Genomic DNA, 7,016 nt, shown 5'->3' with positions numbered 1-7,016 from the left:
CCCTATGATAGACCTGGCTTTTAAAATAAGCCCATTTTACATGAAAATCCGTGATTGCAGTAAGGCTCAGGTTCCTTACGACTGTGATCTCTGCTGGTGAAGTTTGCTGCTGTGATATGTGGATTTTGCTTTATCATCACCTTGAAAATACCGTAGTGAAGTCTGGTGAGGTCCGTGAAAACAGGAGGGCAGCAGACCTGTGCTGCTGTATGAGGCCAGAGTTTCTCAGCTGCTTTTAGAAATGTCTTGCTCCGAATGACGTGAAGGCGTCTGGTGGACTTGTCTCTCTGTAGCAACTGGCTTCACATTTGCTTGCATTTTATTTTTAATGTCACTAACATCTAACAGATGGCCGCGTTGTTGAAGTGAGTGCATTGGTGACAACTGAAACAGAGGATAAAGATGGTTTTTAAAATGCACTCAGATGCACTCCAGCTGGGTGTGCATTGAAAAATTGAGGAGGAGGACTCCCACCTGTAGTGGCACATCTGACTTTCTGCTTAGCTGTTAAGTGAGACATTTTACCATTTCCCAGGGAAGCTGTGTGGCACTGTTTTACTTGTGCCCTGGGAGCACTGAAATGTTAACATTTGCAAAACGCTTTGAGGCTAAAGCGGTATCTAAGTGCTTCCTGTTAATTCATTCTCAACCCATGCTCTTTTGAGGGTCTTTTACTGAGTGGCATCACCACACAGGAATATATTTTTTGCAAAGTAATACAAGGCATGCATCTGATTCTACTAGCTTAAACCCACACATACGTTACAGAAAGGTAATATGTAAGCAGATATCAAACGACAGTTTTCACTGGCACGTGGACCCTGGGTGGGAAGGGTGAGCTGATTCAGGTTAGCCCTCCTCTGCTGCTCACCAGTTAACCTGCATTACCTTGTATCTGGTGGGAGGCAAGAGTGCAGTTACCCCTGACAGATGAATGCGCACCAGTTCTTCCTTCTCTGAAAACTCCTGTGCCTAAGTCCTTGGGGTTTTCGCTATTTTTCAGATTCAGCTTTCCTGTTGAGCTTTATCCAGTCTTCTTTCCAGGAAGCTAAAGTAATCTTTTAGGTGTGAAAGTATATTGAATTATTATGAGCTGGGGGGTGGGGGTGGGGGTGGGAGGAATCTCGCATCATTATACCTATATATGCATAGAGTAATGCTGCATGCATTTGTGTATTATCTATATATAAACACGCTATATATAAACACTAATTTCCCACCTAAAGACAGCTCAGGTTCTCATGAACATTATGATATTTGGTCTAGGTTCATAAGGAGAAAAACCCAATAGAAGAGCTGTCCCAGTTACAAAGTCTGTATGGTTGTTGCTGATTTTTAAATCTTCCAGTTATTAGGTGCGATGTAGGAGCATTTCAATCACAAAACCAAAATGAATAATGAGAGAGGATGTGAATGCACACGTTACTCAGCTATGCTGCCTCTCAAGAAAGCAGCCTCAGGTAGTTACAGCACTCACAGGTAAGTTATTTTAGCTTTTGGGGACTTAAAGTCACCTCGAACAATAAAAACCCCAAAACAAAACCCCAAAAGCAAAGGGGTGGGGTGAAAGAAGATGGGTTGCCAGTCACTCCCCTCCTCTGAGAGTGCATTGGTTGCTTTTAATCTGGGACAGAAGGGCAGTTGGCTTCAGATAAGATTTGTCTACTCTGCAGTTTGCCTTCAAGTTCAGTGCATAATCCATGCTATGCATCGTAGTACATGCACGTTCTGTGACTGCGTAGTTGTATTCATGCGTACACAAACACAGAGCTGTGTGTGTGTAGCCAAGGAGGTAGAGAACTGGTACATTATGGAGCAAAATGTTTACTCGTGGCAGGGATTAAACCCCTAATGGGTGCCTACTACAACTGAGTGCCACGTTCCACTGATACATAGCACATACTATGCTACTTGCTTAAGTTATTCTTTTTAAATAGAAATTAAGATGGTTTTGGACTACTTCCCCATCCCCAAGATCCCATGACAGTTACTGGGGTTTCTTTTGTTTTTGAAGATTTAAGCTGGCTCCATGGGTGGGCCTAGACTGTTTTAAAATGTGTCAACATGTGGATTTATTTCACACTTGGGTCTAACTATTTCTGTGCTGCAACTCTTGTTGCTAGGTATTTCTTTGGTAGAACAGTAGCACTAGAATATAAGATGACAAGCTGATGTCCAGGCATTTGAAGCTGATTCTGGGTGCTTTTGAAGCCAGAAGTCTTTGACCTTGGGTTTTGAATCAGCTCGTTGGACTGCGTGTTGTCCTTGCACAGGATCTAGCCTGCGAATGGAACAAGGAGGAGATTTTTATATCCCATAATAGGCAAACCGAGAGCTCTAACCAACTGCTTCTAGCACTGACTCCAGTGGCCACTCGCTTAGTCTTTTCTTTTTTTTTAATTTTTTTTCCATTGTGTCATCTGCAAAAACGTGTGATACGCTTTCCATGTTATTAAAATACTCAGATCTCAGTGGGAATGTTTGTGTTTTATGCATTTATATGTATTAACATATTTGCATATATTTGTGAATTGCATTTAGAAATACAGACATAAAATTTGGAGGGGCTCCAAGTGTGCTATAAGAGAAGATCAGACAGTGAAATGTTTGGAGAAAAAAATGGAAGCAAACCAATACAGATACACAAATATGCACTCAGATAGAAAAAGTAAACTACGGGAATCGAAGATGAGGACCTGGTAGCTCAGTAGATAAAATTGCTTTTGTGACTCAAGAGGACATCACAAAATTGATTTATCTGCCAGTTTTTTGCTGTTATAAAAACACATCTGCTCTCGCGAGATGCAGAAATGCAAATAGAAGAGATGCAAAGCAATTCTACGCTGGTTTGTATTGGTGAGCAGTGGGAGCACTGGTCAGCCTTTGGGTACAGCATTTGACAAAGACCCGGACTGAAGGTGGTGCAGAGGAGAGCAGCGATGATGAAAGCGTGAGAGGAAGATTACAGTAGTTGGGCCATTTATCAAGAGAAAAGCTGATTAAATAGTTAAAGATGATCTTTGAGTAAAAGCAACTGCTACTAAGACTCTATTACCCACAGTGCACAGGTTTTGGTTTCCAAACATTGTTTTTTTCTCTGCTTAAGAAGTCCTTTAGTACCTGCTCTTTTCCTCTATTGAAAATATTTACATGCTTTAATTAAGCTCGACTGCTTTAATAAACTGGACAAAATGTTTCCACTGTGGTAAAGGGCGCTTTAGTGCTATCTGTCTTCTAGCTAAATGTACTGCATGTGTTCAATTTGTCTGTGAATTAACCCAGCCAGCCGAGTTTGAGTGTGGCCAAGATACAATAGATTGAGCACAGCTCCCACTTAGTAGGAGAAAAACCTCCTGCGGAGAAGTAAAATCATCCTGAAAATCATCCAGCCTTTGTGGAAAAGATGTATTTTTGGCTGAAACTCTAAGGGAACTACTGATGAGCTTGAAGCTAAGCCCAGATACCAGTCTTGGCAAAAACAAAAGCATCAAACTGGGTAAGAGGGAAAAAAATCCAGCAGAAGTGGTGTGTGGTCTTTCCTAATGGAACAGTCTTGCACGTTCTCCAGTGCAGAGCAGTGTGGTAAAAATGATGGCCTGCAGACTTATACATCATTTGTTTACTGGTATATATTTCCCTTTAGAGAGTGCCATATTTCCCACCCCCTTCACCTCAAAACTTTCTGTGTTTCTTGCAGTTGACTTTCTGCTCTTCCCAATTCTGCCCTTGAATAAATAAGTTTTGTGAGACTTGAAAGAGAATTTTTGGAAAATAAACCTGTTTGGGACTCTGGAGCAATTTCAGTAAGTTAAAATGAAATGCTCTGTGTTTGGCTCAGGGTCATTAAATAACTCACTGTACCTATTGCCAAGCGAGGACTGTTTCATACGCTGTTTTCCTGGCTGAATTCCAACCTGGTTAATTCATGTGCCCACCTAAATTCCTCCTGCATGTTTGAATAGAGATGATAGTCTTCACTTGCCTCTCCAAAACGCTTGGGCCCCATCTGGCTCGCGCGGCCGGCCTCCCACGGGTGCCCGTTTCATGGGTGGGGAGGCGATAACTCCTATTATGTAAAATACTTCAGGTTCTCTCAGGATGAAAGGTGCAAAATGTATGCAAGTCATTTATTATTTTGCTCGGAGCCTGCCAGTTCCGCCTGAGCGGGAGACATGCACGACCTGTTCTGACTTTTCCAAAACAGGTTTTAATGTGCGCTTAAACCCATTTGCCAGTGCTGCTGCACTGCCTTTTGTTTCTAAATTTACCCTGTTGCACAGCTGATTAGGGAGACAGGAAGCAATATATCTTGAAGCTTTCAGGAGCCAGCCCCTCCCTGAAGATGTACTTCAGTGAACTAAATGTACAGCGAACAACATGCAAGAGGTGGAGTTTCAAGCCCGGGCATGCCAATGTAGGTGATACCATCAAAGAGTTTGTCACTTCCTTCAGAAGTTCACTAGCATTTTTTGTTTCCCTCAAATTATTTTATCCTAAAATGCAGACAAGATTGCCGCTTCTCTCTGTCCCACATTGAAGGGAAGAGACTTTCGGGAGTTTGGGATCAGCAGTGTCAGCACAGGAGTAGGTGAAGCAGAGTTTCGGTGAGCTTAAACTGCAGCTTTGGCACTAGGAGTGGGGTTTGTTCATCTCCCTTATCGTTTTGGCAAATGCCTGAAGAAGTATTGTCTCTCCCTCTTCTATTTTTGGATAGAGGGTTGGGAACGCTTTGTTCCTTCAAGTAGTATTTGAATCCAGCGAGCAGAGAACTCCTTAGAATGCGTATGCTTTGGTCTTGCACAAAAGACAACGCGCCGCCTTCTGAGGTGATTAACTGTGTGATACCCAGCCCGCACCAACGCCAGCAATCAAAACACCTGACCCATGAAATGCACTGATTCTCTTGATTCTTTGACGTGGAAAAGGTGAGATTAAAAATACAGTTATTTTATTTATACAAGCAAGCTTTTCTAGTTTTCAAGCTTTTCCAGAAAGCAGGATACTTCTGGCCAGTGACGTAGTCACTTGTGAGTGGCTGGGTAGGGCTATCACACAGGATCACAAGCCAAACCACGTAACAGAGCACAGAAACCTCTTCCCTTCACATGCCTCACCTGTGAAATAGGTATAGTTAATTTGCCACTATGAAGCTAACTTGCTTTATCAAGTAATTTCAAGTTTGGTTTTTTTTTTCCCTTTGCTAGCAAGTCATTCTTGAAAGGCATTCACACAAAAAAGTAGGGTAAAAAGCCATCCATATATTTCCTGAAAGTGTGAAAACCAGGCCCAGAAAGGCTTCCTTGGGAGCCAAGGTGCACTTGGCCTGCTGCTTTCCGGAGGTATTTCAAGCGCCTTCTCTTGGAGCCTAGCTCACCAACAGCATCACCTTCGTGGGCTTGGCAATGTTTGCATCTGCCACAGAACTCTGGCACGCCAGAAAACTGCCCTGGCAAGCCTGGCATCTCGCGTTTTGTACCAATGGGTACCGTAACTTTGTTGGTGCGTTAGGTAACTGCATAGGTTTTTTTATGAAAAGCCGGAACAAAATGCTACTAAGTCAAATCACAGGTGTTGAAATGAATTATAACAGGTAGTACAGTCCCTGGAAAATTCTCCCTGGGATGTTCTTCAACTGTATTTGCTGCTCAGCGTAAAGCTGTCAGTGCCATTCTGTCCAGCGAGACAAGGGAAACGGAAATCCGTAGTCAGCCTCGGAACTGAAAAAAATGGTTGCAAAAGTGTAAGTAAGCATGCAGTCATGCCCAGTACAGTTACATCGATGAGGGCACAGTCACTCATCTGTTGTTTCCCATGAATTTTGCTAATCCTGTAAATCTACCATAAAATGTTGTTGCTGAAAGGTAAGTTGCTTGGTTCATCCATTCAGTAGGTGTGTGGAGTCCCTACATCATTTACAAAAAAATCATTAGGTTACCTTTGCAGTGATTCTTTAGTGGATGGTGCAACAGTCAGGTGTCAGAAATATATATAAATCCCATTCCCAGGGCTTAGTTCAATTACCAGAACATGACCACAGTTAAAACTTAAGGAACGCTGAATTAAGTGCATTCTTCCAGAATATGGATAGATAAGAGCAAACACAGAGACAACTAATCCAGCACCTTTTGGGTAGCTGTTGCTATGCCATAAATTACAAATTATTAATGCAATTGTTGGTTTAGGTCCCATTTTATTTTTCTGTCTGGGGGAAAAAGAAGTTTACCTTGAAGCACAGCTGAGGAGGAGGTGCATCCTCTAAAAATGCTTTCTCCATTTAGCTGGGTTTTTTTCCCCTGATTTATAGTAGTAATTCCTTTGCATCCATTACTTTCAAATTGCTCCTTGGTTTTGGCTTCAAATAATACAAGAGAACAGCTGAAGTTGATACCAGCAGAGCCCCTCGAGCTGTCCCCCTGCCAGTGCAGGCCACGGGGCTTTTGTGTGGCTGAGTGAATCACCCTGATCCTAAACACACAGATTATACTTGTCTGCTAAATTTTAAATAAGCTAGGAGCTCTGCACAACATAATTAAGAGTCGTGACAGGGAACTCTAAACGTTGCTCCCAGCCTAAAGTAAATCACAGATCTGCGTACAGGACCTCCAACAAACTGAATCCAGTTTTGCTTGATGACTACTTCCATGGTTTTAACCTTCCCTTTGCAGTGTAAATTCCACCTTTGCATGAAAAGATCTGGGAGGAATTGAAAAGTAATCCAAATGCTGCAATGCCGGGCTGCTTCAAACCATCTGTGTTCCTGCCCGGGTGCCAGATACTCCAGCAGCCCTGCGTGCATTGGACTCCTCAGCAGAGAGCCCCCTCCCAAAACATAGGGGACTGTATATAAAAGCCTGGGATCTCCTGCCCCACCAGTGATTCGGTGACTCCGAGTCCTTGCCTGAGAAAGATCTCGGAAACCCACACGTCTGAAATATCCCGTGCCAACAGGATTAACCCATCAAGTCCAGTAACAACAGGGATCCCGCCAACAAGCTGGTCTTCTGTGGCAGTGCTAT

This window comes from Egretta garzetta, unplaced genomic scaffold, assembly GCF_000687185.1.
Source record: "Egretta garzetta isolate BGI_Z169 unplaced genomic scaffold, ASM68718v1 scaffold547, whole genome shotgun sequence".
NCBI lineage: Eukaryota > Metazoa > Chordata > Aves > Pelecaniformes > Ardeidae > Egretta > Egretta garzetta.
The sequence above is the reverse complement of the archived record's forward strand: the minus strand, read 5'-3'. Positions refer to the sequence as shown.